The sequence below is a fragment of the Cinclus cinclus genome, chromosome 3, assembly GCF_963662255.1.
Source record: "Cinclus cinclus chromosome 3, bCinCin1.1, whole genome shotgun sequence".
In the NCBI taxonomy this organism is placed as follows: domain Eukaryota; kingdom Metazoa; phylum Chordata; class Aves; order Passeriformes; family Cinclidae; genus Cinclus; species Cinclus cinclus.
Genome location: NC_085048.1, coordinates 18,302,092 through 18,320,104, shown reverse-complemented (window position 1 = coordinate 18,320,104; position 18,013 = coordinate 18,302,092).

Genomic DNA, 18,013 nt, shown 5'->3' with positions numbered 1-18,013 from the left:
TTTCATAGTATTATTGACGGAAATTGGTAAGAAGAGTGTTTTAAAAGAAAAAAAATGCATTAAAATATTTAATTTTTAGAAACCAGGAAGCCAATAAGACTTACTGAAATACAAAGAGCTAGATTTCAAAGACATGGGGCTCACAAGGAAGACAAAACGTTCTGCTCTTCCAATGCTAGGCTTAAAACCCACTAGCTTAGGGAAGGCATACAAGGCAGGTGTACAGTCTCTGTAAACCAGTCTACTTCCACCCTTGGCACATGTGTGTAACTTGTTCTCACACACACCATCTATGTGCAAGTCCTGAGGGATAGTGTGCTCCAAAAGACAGGTTTAATTTTAACTCCTAGGATTTAACATCAAAGACTAATTTAATGGAAGCCCATGTTCTGGGCAAGTACCAAAACAACCGAGGAACACCTTTACTTAATATACATCCTAAAAGTATACACAATGGGCTTTTGGGCACAGCAACATAATGAAGATTTGCATATTAAGATTTGTCTAATATTTTTGCATCTATGTTTATCAAGGGCACCTATTCTATTAGCTGAAAAGTACCTACCAAGGAAGGGCTGTAGGCATTGTTTTCTGTAACTTTCAATCAATGTATTCCCACTACACATCTTTGAATTATCATTAAAACCCTAAGAGAATAAAGAACAAGCTAATTATCGGGCCAGCACCAATACTGAGGAACATGCAGTGTACCAGCTATCACCACATGCAGAAATAAGACCAGATGACAAAAAACCAAAGTACATTCACTGAAATTCAGGTCAAAGTGGTCATAACTTGAGAGTTTATCTTTGAATGTCCTAATGACTGTAATCACAATCATGCTGTGTTTCAACCTCTTTGTTGCCTTGAATCACCCACATTTAGGTCAGGCCTAGAGGCCCTCTGATGGGGAACAACCTCCCAGAGCTGTGCCAGGCAAACTGCTTGGAAAGAAGCACACAGCTCTGCAGAAGCATAAAGTCACTGACTTCTTCCCACAGTTCAGCCAGAAGCAAAGTTGTAAGAGTTACAGCTCTTAAAAGCTGTAAACCCAAGATCATTATGGAAAATAAGAGGGGACAGGAAAGGCTTCAACTTTCCCACTTTGCTTGGCAAATTTCACTTCCAAATCTGCCACAGGCTCACCTTGCCCTCCCTCAGCAAGGGAATAGGGCTTCTGAAGTAAAAATATAATGTCTGCATGTGCATCTTGCAATTTTCTTTCAAATTGGATTAGGTTTCATCCCCAAAAACTTGCCAACATTATCTAAGTCTGTAATTAATTGAAGAGACTGTTGGTTTATCTTTGATTTATTCACCCTCTAAATAAGGAACGTATAAGAATAACTATTTGTCTGAATACAGGAGAAAATAGAACAAGCAATTTAAACATATTTAGTACTGTCATGTATTGTTTCTCGCTGAGAAGCATACACCAATACTTATGATATAAAATGCCCACAACAAGCTTTTCTATGAACTAGTCACCACACCCACAAATTTTCATTAGTGAGTGTAAGTATGCTGCAACATACACATACACGATTTTTGTTCTTAAAAAACTAGGATACCAGATTTTAAAGTCTCATTTCTAGTATCTCAAACTCAAAAAATATAACTATTACACATGCTAAGGTTTGTTCATCCAGTATTATTTCTAGTGTAGAAAACAGTAATATTTTCACTGGCACTGAATCAGACTGACAATTATTGAAGATACCTATAATCGTTTTTTTAACAAAACAGACCGAAGCACCACATGAAATAAGCATTATCTAAAAATGAGACTCATGTTTAAGGCTTTGATTAAACACAATTAAACATAAGCTAACTGTAGTAGATGTGTATTATGCAAAAGGTAAGTATTTCAGATACAGAAAAGGACACATTTATTAATTACAGCTTCTTTTTAATTCCAAAAAGAAAACTATGTAGGCCTTGCAGTTTAGTAAACTAACAGTTTTCACACTGAAAACAGGATAGTTTAATGTTTTTGGCTTTTTTTAAGCTAGCTAATAGCTGTCATTATTAAGTGAACACTCTAGCATCCCTTTTACCCCATTCACAACTGTACAACAATGAAAGCTCATTTCTGATCTTACGTTTTCTCTCATCACAGCAATGGCAAGAATATTATTTCAGAATGACATGGTATCAGAAATGTTTGTTGCTATTAGTGAACAGGCCATTATGCTTTCCAAAGTGTAAGTTATAAATAGCTTACAGCTATTAGAAGTGCAAAAATTAACAGATAAATTAATAAGACAGGCTAGCAAAATATCAATCATGGCCCTTCTAACGCAATTAGCATAAATTACACAGGATCACAGATTACCACAGTTTTTGCATAAAACAGGAGCACCTACTTCAGTTGTTCAAGAACTTGAATACTTTTAACACTAAAACTGCACAACACAATACTCAAAACATAAAAAAGAGACCACAAGAGCAATGAATATTCATCAGTAATTTTCTGCTCAAAACTTGTTTATAGCAATTTCTGGGGTTAAAAGAAAAGAAAAAAAAAAGGAGAAAAAGGAAAGAAGGAACAAAGCCCAAATGGACAGGATTTTGTAGCATAACATACAGTAAACCCCAGGCATCTTCCTAGGACAGAGATGACAACAAGTGTAGTGATAACTATTACACTGTGACCTAGTGACCCATACAAGGCCTGAAAAAGTGCTGCATTAAAGTAGGCCTGTTATTACCAGCACAGGTAACAATTTGGATGATTGCACAAGTTTTAGAATGCAATTAAGCTGGCATAAAGAGTGCCCCTTTAACTCCTGGAATGAAAGGACTGCCAGGAAGTGATTTTATTTTAATTTATTAATATATATTTATTATGTTTTTCAATTTTCTTTCATTTCTTGTTGTCACTCTGACATCAAAGCACCTGTAAATTTTATTATTATAAATATGGATTTTTTTAAAGCAAATTGAAAAGTACATTTACTCTTAACAAGGCACAAAAGAGATTTCCTGCTTCAGATTCTTATGCTGTCTCCACTGGTTTCAAGATCTAGAAAGAACTGTTGTTAAATAATTCAAAGCGGTCAAACAAGACCAAATTGATAGAAAAATCCATATTCTGCCCTCAGTTAAAACTTTGCCTTCTGACTTAAGTTAATACAGTTACTCAAATAACAGTGATAAAGAACCTGATTAATTCTGTTCATGTTTGTATGCTATGAGGATAAAAGAATGAAAACTAAGACTTTCAAAATTACACCTCTGCAACCTTAATATCAGGTTTTTGACATACTCTCCTATTATACTACCAGCCATGCAGGACCAATGGTGTAAAGATTTTATCTCCTTGATTCATGCTGTAAAGATGGGAAACTGCATCATTAGGTTTTGTTTTGACAACTAGGTGAAAGGACTGAAGTGAATTCTGCATACAAAGAGGTCCCTTTCATCCTTAAGTAACAGAGATAAACCTAAGGAGATTGATGGAAGTACATTTGTGCATTATTTTACATTCACTCTGAAAGAGTTGATCTGATGCAGGACAAAGACAATGTTGTAAAGTGCAGGTGTTCCCCACTTCCCGGACTTCATTTCTTCCCAAATTTGACCTTAAATACATAACATGAAATGTAGGATCTGAGACAGCATTTCTGAGGAGACAATATACTTTTAATATAGTTATTATGCTGTATGGGTGAGAGAATGTTTCTTGGCAAATGCAAAGAAAACCATTTATGCAATAAAAGCATTCTGGCTCCTAAAGACATTGAAACAGGATGTCCAAAGTTCTGTCTGTTCTTACCACCTATGGTAAAGAAACAGTGCCAGCAACAGGATGGGAATCTGTCTTTAGAAAATTTGCAACAGCAAAAAGGCTTAGTGCTTCTAATTATTGAGATTTTTATCAAGTTTTGACAACTTTTTGCATAAACCAATGGCTGGCACATCTGCAGAAGACCTTCAGAATAAAAATAAAGGTCAAAAATTTTCAAAGAGTTATCAAAGCAATTAATGCCACATATTATAAAGGTATAATGCAAGATTATTCCTTCGAACTATACATCCTAAAAAGCTGACACATGATGCAGGTATCATATACTGGTATTATATATGCAAAGAACTAAAATTAACTCTGCATGCAAACTCAGATATGGTAAATATATATACACAGAGGTGTACAAATGAAAGAGTTAAAATATCTGAAAATATATTTCTACCCAATAAAATAAAAAGATAGGCCACATCAATGTGCTGAAAGTCATGTATGCTTGCTTCTGCATATTAAACCACACTGGCCTCTAATGAAATATAATATGCAGATCCTTGAACTCATGTTATGTCCCACTGACGTAAAAACTGAAACATATTTATCTGTTTACACTAAGTTTTCCAGGCAGGGCAATTGGCAAGATAAAATTCTGGATTGTGATTGCAGTCCATATGCACTATAACACTGCAAGCAATACAGTTACATGTGCATGTACACTCATGTTTTCAAAGTCCACCAGGAATATTTAGCGTAACAACTCCCTAGCACCAATGAGCAAAGGTAGGGAATGCACACCCATGATGTACTTTACTTGAAAACATCCAACTGTTTTCATGCAAACAGGGAATAAAGCCAAAACCAGCAAAACTTTAGATTAGAGCATGAGCATGTCCGGCTCTGGGGTCCCCAAAAGAAGTACATGGATAAGTTGAAGGAAATGCAGAGGATGACCACGAAGATGACTGGAGGGCTGGAGAACCTCTCAAATGAAGACAGGCTGAGAGAACTGGAGCTCTTCAGGCTGGATAAAATGCAGCTCCAGAGAGACTGTAAAGTACCTTCCAGTGCCTAAAGAATTGAAATCTACTAGTGAATATCTCTAGAATCTTGCATGAATTTCCACCACCAGCACTTCCAACCTTCAGAAAGCATGTTTCAGCTTCCCCCAGTGACTGGCTTTAGCACTACAATATTTTAAATATATAAGTTTCTATTCCTCTGTTCTTCTTTCTGGCTATCAGCACTTTATGGTAGAGCACTCGAGCTTCATTTGGCAACCAAAACACCTACAAAGATTATTTTTTAAAATGGAAAATTGCATTTATGTGCAAATGATGCTACAAATAGTATCCTTCAGAAAATCTTCTATTATTATTAACTACCATTTTTCTAAGAGTTTTTTTTTCATGCTTAAGACACCAAAGAAGAGCCTTTCTATAAAATCTCCATTCCCCTCTTTCAAATTTTTCCAAAGCTGATCTACAATAGTACATTAATAGAATTAGCTGACTACCTAAACATATGGTCACAAATCTTAAACTCCATCTAAGTCCTGGAATCTTGTGTTTGCTATTGCTGAGGGGACTCCTAGAACCAGGAAATAGAAAATTAAAGGTACAGGAATTAAGATATAGACTAAGATCTTGGCATTTAATCCATATTCAGAAGTTTAGTTCACACTTATTTGAAATCACTGAGGACATCTACAGATGCTTTTTATAACAGCAGTTTCAGAGACTACTATCTCTGTTGTTCTTCCTTCTCGATTTCATGCCTCACACCCTTTTGTGAATTGGAGCATAACCAATCTGAAGGGGGAATTGTCTTTTAATCACAGTTGGTATCTCCAAATTACATTTTCATATTAAGTCATAGTATTCCAATTCCTGTGTCTCTGTGGCTGAAAGAAATAGCAGCATACCATAGTACTCATGATTTCATAGTGCAGTCAGATATTCCTGCTAAAACATAAAGGGAAGGAGCAAAAACTGGTAGTATAGGCTGCGGAGAGCCGAAGAATCAATTTCATATTTTACCTTATGGTTTTAGTGAGATTTAAAAGTGACACAGAGAAAACATAGAGACAGTAATATTCAAGGTGGCTGCCCTGATCAAGCCTGATTTTTGATCTGTGACTTTATGTTCATTTATTTTTTAAATTCTTTTTCACCTCTGTTTCATTATCTCTTCTGGTTGTCTCTGCACTCACTCACAGAATTTGCTTTGAACCAGCCTCTCAGGAGCAAAATGAAATGGTTAAATCTCTGAGTGTTTGTGAAGGACGCACACATATTGTAGGTTCTATCACTTCAGAGTGTATTTAGTCATATTCATATATCTTTTGTTGTCAATCTATTCAAGTTTTGTTCGCTTTTGATTAAGAAAAGCCTTCAAAGTGGCAGCCATTAGAATTACTGTGTGGATAAGTTACACATTTCTTACAGACTTTAATACTTCTGTCTCTGATTCTATTTTTGTCTGAGATGTGTGTGCATGTGTGTCTGTGTATGTATGTGTATCAATGTATGCATATCGATATACATAATGAAGAATGCACTTGTGTGCATATGTGTCCATTCTATTAGTATTAAAAAACATATATGTAAGAACATGTGTTTATAACATTCTTTCATGAGGAAAAGAAAACCAGGTTTGAATAAGAAATAAAGTCCTTTAAAATACAGGTTTTAGACTGGAAACCCAGCCAGATCTACAATTACACTGGCACTCACAGGCACAAGCTGCATATACTGTAATACAGCAATAGCTTTTGTGTTTCATTCCTCCAGCTTTTCAGGTTTCCATGGAAATGAGTGGGAATCCCAACACAAGGGAAAAATAACTAGGCTATCCAACTCACACCATGGTGCTGGATGTCTGAACAGCTGATACATGAGGCAGTCATCACGAGAACCAAAATACACAGAATACAATACTACACAAAACACTGGAGTCAAAAACAACAGCCATGGCTGCACCTCAAAAGAACACATGTAAAATACTGCTGTAGTAGATACATAGAACTCTTCAAGAATAAGGTTTTATACAATTTTGAAGCTGCCCAGGATACCAATACAGGTACTATATAATGCTCTTAAGCTAATTAATTGAGCAAGTCATAATAAAGCAGAGCCTAGTTTTTATACTATTGACTTCACTACACGTATAGTGAAATAAAAAAAAAAAGTGTGGTTTTAAAATTCTATTAATACTAATATCCAAAGACCTATCAACTTCTGTGCAAGCCTTGGTTTCAGGAATGACAGACCATTTACAGAGAACTCCCAGTGTAGGAACACCATGCCTCTATTTGGATGCTGAGGATTCCTGCCATCCTGCCAATTCTTTCGCCTTTTCACATGAAAATTATAGGGTCATATGGTTCTTCCTTATTTGCTCTTATATCTAAGATTCATGTAATTGTTGGTATTGGTATGTGGTTGGACACAAACATTTTTTTGCTATGCTTTTGCTAATGAACTGTTGAAAAATAGAACCAGCGTAGTCCTTAAACTTCCTCAGATGAGGGAAAAAAAAAAGACCAATAAACTTTAGCCAGCTTGAGTAAGTCTGTTATCTTGCAACAAGTCTGTGCTATTATATTTGTTGATTTCACTGCAGTTGTGTCAGGCTCACTGCTGGACATGGCACACTATTTTTCTCTGATCTGATAGACACAATGTTTGAGGTGTTTGAGAAGTTTTTGGACTACTTTTTGATGGGAAGTCTTGGAGTATACAGAACCAATATGCTGAGTCCAGCAGAGAGACTGCAGAGTGGTATCTCTCACTCCTTATTAGGTTTGTGAGCCACATGGCAGGAAACAGCAAATTGTTAATAGGTCCTTTCCAAGCAATATAGTCTATTAAGAAGCAAAAAATTCTTTCAGACAGGGAAGAGAAAGAAAAAGAGATGATGAGTAAAGAGTTGCCAGAAAGAAGACCAACCTCCTCCACTACATTGTCCATGAGGAAGGATACAACACAGAAGTACCGAATGTTAAAAGTGATTGACCACAGGGCCCAGAAAAGTATCGAACTTCTCTATCAAAAGATGAAGGAAGCACAGCCTGAGCTGTAGGCTGGCTCACCAAACTTTTGAAGGCACAGCCTCCCCCGGGGAACAAAGCAGAACTGAGTTTCAGTATCACTGCATTTACACAGTCATCCTTCACCCAGATGTAGATCCAAGTGTGCTGGTTTGTGGGGTTTTTTTGTTTGGGTTATTTTTTGTTGGTTTTTTTTTTTTTTTTTGTAAGGAAGGAAAAGAACAGGTTATGGAAATAATTCCCTGTAAGAACCTTGGCAGCTTCCTTCGTACCTGACAAAACCAATCAGTGGTTGATTTTTTTAATATTGATGTATTGCTACACCAATGAAAAGTTAGGTGTGCCTTAGTGAACACACATTTTAACACACACGCCTCTGCTGCAGCACCAGCAGGGCCAGCTTCCCCTCCCAGCACAGCCGGGAGGGCCCACGGGCAGCAGAAATGCTGCTGCTGCTGCCAACATCTCGCAGACGTTAAACCCTGCCCTGCTGTCGGCCCAGGCTGAGCCAGGGTCTGCTGGGCCATGGGAGCAGCTCCAGGCTGGCCCAAGCCCCCGGTGCAGCACGGAATACTCCACCCCAACTGCTCCTGCTCTGGCAAGATATTAACTCTTTCACTGCGCCAGTGAAGTTCTGTGAAGATCAGTTCTGTCTCTTGAATGAAAGAAAAGGACAGAGTTGACACACACGAACAGCCTGGAGACATCGAGGTGAGACAAGAGTCAGGTCCCAGATGGGATGGGATGAGGAGATGTCTTAGACTGAAATTCTCTTGTAAGCTATGATATGATTGATACATCAGACTCTTTTTTCCCCCTGTAACTCATGAAAGGCATATGGGGGAAGAGCGTTCACATTGTAGACATGAGCAAAGGCATCCATGCTGAACAAGCAGATGTTGAAGTAGCTGTGATTTGATGAGAAGTCTGAACAAAGAAAGAGTGAAGATGACCCTTTGACCCCAGGAAAGAGGAAGGAGATCTCTGTTCCAAGAGATTAAGATGATCTCAGAGACAGATAAAGAGAACCTCTGCTTTTTGAATTGTTCATCCTTAAAAATAATTCCCCGTAAGTTGACATGGCCCATAAACTCAGGTGTGGGAAGGCTGTGAAAGATAGAAGGGACTTCATGATTGCAGATTTCCCGGGCAGCTTCTATTCATGGAAATTGAAGCTATGAGAGAACTGTTTTCTTGCGCAGAAGTCACCACAGATGGATAAGAGACTCCTCTACCTAAGTGAATGGGAGAAAGAATATTTTAGAGATGGTAAACTGACTGATTTGTTTCTATACCTTGTCAGCGTGAAGGAAAAGAGAGTATGGGGAGAGAAGTGTTCTGAAGGTTTTGTTCTGATTCTTATTATTTTTTTTATTTTCTGTTAATTAAGTTTTTCTTTTTACCCTTCAAAGTTTGAGCCTGCTTTGCCTTCCCTCTCACAACAATAAATGAATACATAATTCTAATAGGTGCACTGGAAATTTGGCCAGTGCTAAATCCACCACATAAACTAGTGCGTTAACCAAAAAATATCAAATTAGTGAACTAAAACCACTACACCAAGTAACCATTGTCAACACTATTTCCTAAAAACTTGACCAACAGGCTAAACATATCTTAAAGCGATTCAGTTACCGCTAAGCGATTCTCAAGCAAGAAACAAGAGGTAGCAAGTTATCTTACTTGTGCCTGTATGGAATACGGTTACCAATCTGCACATCCATATAAAACACAATACTTAGTGTGTCAAGATCATACTGAGCTTTGAACATCTTTTGACCAACAGTGGTACCTTTCTAACATTTTACTTGAGAATGGATTATGATATGCTGATAGCTCACCCAAACCTATTGAACTTTGTTTATCTTTGGGACACATGATAATTCCACATAATCAGGACACAGCTCCTCTGAAACTAGAGGAGAGAGAAGACTGGGACAGGAAGGCCAGAATCTTTTCCTGAATGAGATAATTAGCAGCAAAACAGATTTAAGAAGCCCATTTCCTGATCTAACCTCTCACTTCTATGCTTGTAAGGCATTTTGACAAATAGCAATTTATGTTGTTAGGCTGTAAACCCAGTCACTGAAGTTATTCCACTTTTGGTGGTTTAGTTTTCAAATAAGCACCACTTAGCTGTATTACCATAACCAAGGTGATGACAACCTGAAGCACAGGGGCAGAAATAAGTAGCCAGGAACAGCTATGCACAAATCCTCTCTTAAATTGCTTCAGTGCTGAAAAACTTAATGCCACAGGTTATCTGAGGAGCACAAGTATATTTTAGAGATGGAGAACATTTCTTCCCACTCGTTTAGGCTGACATAAATATAAAGCTCCTGAATTAGAAGTGGTTGACCTTGAAATTGCCAATGAGAAAGAACAAATTGAAATTGAGGGAGTCTCTCAGCCTCCATACATGTAAAAGCCCTAAGAAATAGTTACATACCTGCAGCTATATGCTGCTAGAGTAGAACATCTGCAATTTCCACCTAAGGTTCACCAGAATTACTATTGGCTGCTTTGCTACATGCTAGCACTCCTTTATCCACAACAATCTCCCAAAACTAAGTGTTCTCCAGCACCCTTAATTATCTGAATTAAAGTCCAAACGTGGTCTAATTCTATCTTGAACTGATTAGAGAGCTGGAATATCTCTCCCATGAAGACAAGCTGAGAGAGTTTGGGTGGTTGGACCTGAAGAAGAAATAGCTTCGGAGGCATTCCAGTACCTAAATGGGGCTTACAAGAAAGACAGAGACATGAGAGAAATGAAAACAATTTTCTCTGGAGTTAAAGCATGCAACATAAGACCTAATCATTTCAGAGCTGAAAAGGGACTGAAAGGAGTGGAAGGGATGATGCCCTTTTTATTGGTGAAATCAGATGATAACCACTGTTGTGGCTATTCTAGTCTTTTGTGCCACTACTGTTTGTCCTTAGTTCACTAGCAGACAAAATTTATTCATTCTAAGATACATCTCTTCAGTCCCAGGCCAAGCAAGATGTGGAATTTTCCTGTGGAAAAAGCAATGAGCCATGAAGAGGGCAGGGACATTTTCATAGCATCTCCAGCTTTCTTGGAAATATACTTCTGAAAATTCCCTTAAACTGATGCCTAGAGTGTTGCCTTCACTGTGGCGTGGCAACCTGGTTCAGGAATGGCACGGTGGCCACTTCCAGGCTGCTCGGGCCATAAGCTCACAGACACCAGTGTGGTGGATGGCAAATGGCATTTATTAGTAGGTTGCATGGGGTTATATAGCTTGGGTTTACTGCGTCACTTCCTTCTGCTTGCGTCGCAAACCGGGTTCTGGTGGCTAATTAGGGGGGTTTAGTAACTTTAATTGTTGAGGGAAGGGGTTCTGTCTGCCCGTACAACACGATATCTTCCGATCGCCTTTTCCTAATCATCCACACGGGAGAGGCTACCTGGAACAGAGGCTAGACATTGTTAAAGTAATAAAGTAGGTATTTATTAAAAGGCCTTCATAGGCCATACATCCTGGGCAATACAAGATCCTGGCTGAGGCTACACCCAAGATGGACCACTGGTTTTCACACTTTTGTAAGTTTTGGTCCATTTACATATTGGGGTTAATTGTCCAATTACAGCTTCAGGTTATGAAATCCCATCCTCCCAGACTGCTCTCCTCAATTCACTGTTGTTTACACTTTTTGGGCCTGAAGCTACAATGCTATCCTTGGCTCTCAGGCTGGAAAAGAATTTTGTCTAACTAAACCATGAGAAGAACTTGTTAACACTTTATATGAAGTCTGGAGTTATATACTAATGCAGTACAGAATCTCAAAAATATGAAAGTTAAAATTTTATTTTTAGGACATAAAAATATTTAAGCCATGTTTTGATGAAAAGCTAAACATGCTTTGTTTCTCCAATTTTATAAAATACAATTATTAATAAGTTTCTACCTCTGTCTTCACCAATCTCATGCCCACAACCTTTCTATGCTACAATAAATTATTACAATAAAGAATAGGAAATGGAATCTACAAGAGCAATCACGTCAGACTATTTAGACACTAGTAGCTAAGGTATTAACTATTGTCTTCAACATTTTAGTGTATTACTTAGTAAAATCTACATGAAAAAAATCACCCTTGTTAGTCAAAATATGCTCAATGAATAGTCACTTACACATTACAATACAAGCTATTTTTAAGTGTAGCTTTACTATGATTTTCTAAAAAAAACCCATTTCTTTCTGCAGACTGGATAAGGGATGGCTACATAGTAATTTTGAACTCATTTCCTGTGTATTTCTGAACAGACAAGAAGCACCCATAAAGCACACAGGCCAGTGAAACTGCAAAGAAAATGCCTTCAGGTGCAAGAGGAAGGTGAGAATACATTGGGGGATGGGGAGAACGGAAGAAGTGCAAGGGTTTTAATGCATAATGAGAGGAATTATGGAGCATGAGACCCCAGACTGGAGTATGAGCATGAAAATATATACACATTTTATGTTAATTTGACTGGGGTTTTGATGAGTCCATGCATGAAGGTTTGACTAGAATCCAGGTCTGCCAAAACTCTAGCATTTACTTAGGCTCTGACTTTTTGCCCTGCTCTCTGGCTCCCTTGCAATGCAGCTGGTATCACCTGCTTCTGCTGGCCCTCAGCCCAAACTGCTTTCTCTCTTCATTTTCATCTCTCCACAGCAGGGGAACAGGTGGGAGGTCAGTGCTGTGACTCTACCCTTCAATGCCCTCACTGCTTATCACCTTCCCTCTTGTGTCTTTAGCAAAAGAAATAAAACATAAAGCAGATGAAAAGACAAAGCTGACGGATGTATGGCAGGAAATAAAAGGCATGAAATGTTAAAATGCTTAGTAGCCACCTTCTCAAGAGGCACACAAGCAGAACCAGGCTCAGTCAGTGATGCAAGTGAAGAATGGGTCTAGTACCAGCAGCTATAAGGACCAGCTCAGGAACCTCACAAGAAGAAGATACAAGCAGAAGTGGGATGAAAGGCCTCTCAGGCAGATAAGAAAGGCAATACTAATTACAGAAGGCTGATAGATTAAGGAAGATGTATTCTTACCTCTCAGCCATATCTAAGGGAAAATTGTTAGAAACATGTTTAGGGATGTCCTTGCCTCTAGTGGAAAAAAATGAAATGTGCATGAAGATTTCAAGCATATGCCTACACTGTGCAATAAATTGCTTCAAGACATCCCCAACTCCCTCCTCCCAGACAGCACCAGATGAACCAGCTTTGGCATCAAAGTTGGTACAGTAATTGCAGGTGCTTTAGGGCAGTCAGACTACTTATAGTAATCAAAGGAAGGAATAATTAGCCTTTGCTCAGTCATGCTAACACAGTTACGGTTTTTCTGGGGCATGAAATGCACACCATTACAGCATCATGCCACACTAGCACACCACATAGGTCTAGTGTGTCTGTCCTATAAGAACAGTGCACATGCTATTGCACATGAATATTTCCTTCTACTGTTTAATACAATTATAAGGAAACCGCAAATTCTGTGCTGATGATATCCAAGGTACATGGGAAGAAACAGAAGTGAGTTCAAATAATCCAGCAATAAGAAGTACAAAGACAAATCCCTTCCACCAATTTTGCTACTACAGCTGTCCTTGCTGGTCAGTAGATACATATCGGCTCAGCTAACATCAGGCATTTTGTATCACAAATGGCAAAGAAAACAACAGGTATGGTACAGATTGCAGAGGCAGAGACAGCTGCTTAGCTCACCTCTTAGCATGGTCACTCTGAGATCAGTGAAATTATTTCTTCCCGAGCTCCAACTTGTCTAAACACCAAAAGACACCTGCAAAGTCCTGGAAGGAAGATTTTTCCATGGTGACTGTGTAACTGCCTCCAAAATTGGACTGTATTAGTAAACAGCAAAATTTCATACAGTAATAGTGTTGTGGCTGTGCTCAATTCAAAGCAATAGAGTGTTTCATAAGCCAACATAAGTGAAAACCAGCTATGGTCTGTCCCAGTATCAAGTGCATACTGGGACTGTGAAACCACAAAGGTGAGCTGATTCAGCACTAGACCTTTGTCTATGAGGTTAGGGATGCTCCAGGCAGAATTCCACAGTAATTCAATACAGCTGGATGTATTTAAGGTTAGAATAGAAAAGAATTTCCATGCAGTTACAAAAAGAGCTCCTTGCGTCAGTGTTATACTGACTACAGGGGAATTACCACCAAGTAAGTATTGCTTTAATGAAATGTTTACAATTAAAATTGTGTTATGCAAGAGAGATGTTATTGGACTAACATATAAGATTTCCTTTCACTCTGTGATGGACAATGCCTTATTGGATAATCTAAAAGGGAATTTAACAATGGTTGATTTCACATTAAATTAACTGTGCATGAAAAAAAAACAATGAATGACATGTCAATCTATAGCTACAATATGAAATGCAGAATATCCAAATTTGAATACTAGGGAAACATTTTATTTTCCTTATTCTATAAGCACTACTAGAATAGATAATTGATCTATCTAAAATTGTATTATTCTTTAGCTAACATCAGATGCTTCAGAGAAAGGAACTGCTTTGCCCCAAACACTCCTTCCAGCCATGCAAACATTTCTACACCGCATAATGATAATTAAATTTGGTCCTGCATTGTATCTTCTAACTCCTACGACTTCCAGCTTTGGCTGTGTACCTACTAATGAAAAAAAAAAATACAGCAATATCTAAAAGATCTTTCCAAAGTATATGAAACAATAAAACAAGGGAGTCAAGCATCACTTCTCTTCACATCTTTTTCTCCCATTCGGTAACTTGTCGTGCAATTTCTTTATCACAGTAAAATAAAAATAAAATTGTTTTATGCACAGTTAAACCATTTCAAAGAATAATTAAATGTAACAAATACACTAAAATAATACCTGTATTAGCTCCTGTATACTGCAATGAGTTGAAAACATATGATACCAGTGACATTTTACGTTCTAATAAGCTTATCTTGCAAACACGGCATGTCTGGGCTCTTTAACAGGCCGATCTTTTATTGGCTTAGAAAGAAGGAAGGTGTCAATCCAGACACAGACTTTCTTTCTTTCAAAGCATTGGTCAGCAGATGGTAGAAAAAGCAATTCAGATCCTCAAAAGGACCTGATGTTCTTGTTTTCTCTCTATTTTAGGATGCAAGTCCTGTTATCACTGAACAGAATGACACTTGCAGCAGGTACAGCTGACACATGGAAATATGTTGGATCAGTCTCCCTAATAGGATCTATGCATTTGCTAGAAAAATCAAACAAATATGGACCATTTGGACAGGCAGGTTCAGAACCTTACTCACAGTCAATTTTCTGTGTGAACATTTGCAAGGAAAGATACCAGATGGCTTAGGCATGTATTACACTGACATGTACATAAATGTGCATGGGTATATATGAAATAGGAAGAGCTGTGACCAAATTAGGGCACTAAATTACATATGTGTAGGACAAGGCAGCAACAAAGGAAAAAAACCCTGAAATATAGGGAGAAAGAATGGCAATGCTGAATAAAATATGCATTATACATTAGCTTTTCTTTAAGGCAGCTAGGTTCCCCACATACATATACTGAGCTGAGGAATTTACATGAGAAGTTCACTTTAACACTGTGAAAATTATGTGTAAAATGCTCCATACACTGATTGGAAGACTGTCTTCATCGATCACAGGTGCTGATATTAAAATTTCTGGTGGGAGTTTTGTAACTGATGAACTGCTTCACTGGGATTCACTTTGCCTGCCCAGCCAAAGCAAAAGTGCTATAACAGCAGTCACCAGCACAGAAGGCTGGTTAGAAAGAAAAGTGACAGCATCAGAATTGAGAAATGAGCAGCACCCATGCATGGATGTATTAGTAGGAAAACAGCAGGAAGAGAAGGGAAGAGCACTTCCTGATAGAAAAAAAATATAAGTCATCTTAAAATATGCATTTAAGCTGACACACAGATCACAGCCTTCCTCCCACAATCATCCTGAGGTCTCTGTATCCACCAAAGTCTTAATGGAATTCTTAAAATAAAGAATATTTTTCTTCAGGACTAGAAATAAGGTATATTTTGAAATAATACTTTATTGATAAAGGTCAGAGTAAAAGAGCACACCTGCATGGTATTACAAATCTCTTACATAAGTATACTGGGTCCAGATAGGAGAGAAGTAATTTTCATCATAGTAGCTCATATAGGGTTTAGAATTTTGATCAAAATTTTACTGGCAACACACAAATGTTCCAGCTTTCGCTGAGCAGTGTCCGCACAGCATTGAGGCTTCCTTGATTTCTGAATCTGGCCAGCAGTGGAGAGCAGAGTGCACAATAGGTTAGGAGGCAGATGACCCAAACTAACCAGAGACATGTTCCAGAACATCTCACATCATGCTCAGCAACAGCAGGGAGAAGAGATAGTTTAGGAAGTTACACATCTTTTGTTTGGGAACTGGGCTGGGCATCAGGCTACCTGTGGGAGGTAGTGACCAATTGTCTTTGAATCCCTTTTGTTTCCCTTCTGTCTTCCACTTCTCCTTTAGTTATTAAACAATTCTTATTTTTCTCGATCCCAAGTCTTTTTTGCTTTTAATCTTCCTTCCCTCTTTCTCCATCCAACTGGGGGTAGCAGAGGAAAATTGAGTATTTGGTTTGGTATTCTGCATCTTGAAGGGGTTTTCCTTGTTTCTTACAGTTTAACCTACTAGCTACAAAGGAGATTAAGTTAAATTATTAAAAAACCCACCACATAATGTGGAACCAGAACATCCAAGAAAATGGCTGTTGAGCCTTACATCTGTCTACCTTATTTCCCAGTTGCTATCATCTTTTAGATGATATCTAAACAGACTTAGTGATGTCTTCACTGTTATCTACTGGAAGGCATTTGAAGTAGAATTCCAGTATTTTTAAACTTCACCTTCTGCTCCCATCTCAATAGCTTCAAGTTATATTTCTCTGTTACCTTTTTATAGGAACTGATTTGTTTGTCTCTAGAGCTCCTTGATGTGCCATTCCTGAAACAGCCCTTCCTACTGTCCACTCCTCCTTGCCTGCAGGTAGGTTCACTGCTCTTGAGACATGGCCTGTTAGCTCAGTTTGGCTACTCATTGTGAAGTATTTGCTACTATCAAGCTCCACTTATTATGATGGCAACTACTTCAAAGAGCTCCTAACACCTTTCTAACAAGTCTGAGCAAAAAATTTAACTCAGATGCAGTTTCCTAGAGTCATTCTGTACTACAGCAGGTGCTAATTTGATTCAGTCTAACTTTCCACACCTACTACCTTTCTGGCACACTGATGAGCAAGTGAGCCTGTGTGCAAATTAGACACAAGATCTGAATCTTACATGGCTTTAAGTGAGTGTGTCTCTTTCCTTCCTGACTAATGAGTTTTCATAAACAATTCACATGACCAGCTTCTTTTAAGTTAAAGACTTTTCCTCTGCTATTTGATTGATGAGAAGTCCCAAGAATTACCATTGTAAAGGGCAGTGAAAGAGTGAGATTCCATGAGCCTTATCTCCTTATGAAACCAACTTAAAATATTAAGTACTGGAAATTAAGAGTTAAACACAGACAGGAAATGTTGTAGTTAATATGTCAAAACAGACATGGCTAGCACCCATGGCTACCACCAGTCCTTTACTAGAAAACTTTACATGCCTTTTTCCATTAATAAACTTCTTTCCTTACAACTCTCACACTTTCTCTTATTGACCTCTCTCAGGTAAACCTGAATCCTTCTCTTACTGGCAGCTTTACACAGTACTGATTCCTTGTCTTACAGGCAGCTGCACACAGCTCTGACTCCTTTCCACTCTGCATGACTGGCTAACCCCAAGCTGTCCCTTTCCCAGCCACCTAACCCTGTGTGCTGCTCACACAGCATCTTCTTACCTTGTCTGTCCCTTGCATGACCACATGTCCCTTACCTCCTCACAGCACAGTCTGCAGACCCCTTCTCTTGCTCTCAGCCTTATGCTCCAAATCAAACTGCAAGTACCTGTAACTTGAAGCCAACTAATCCACTCTCTCCTATCCCCCAAACTGATTGGCAGATTCAGGTGTTTTTACTCCTTGGTAATCAGTACAGCTGCCAAATCATTGGGAAAGATTCCCTCCTGCACTATCCTTTCAGCCTAGCTACCTACAAGCAAAGAGGGCAAGTTTAAAACCGCATCCTGCTTTAAACTGCATGACATGCCATCCACC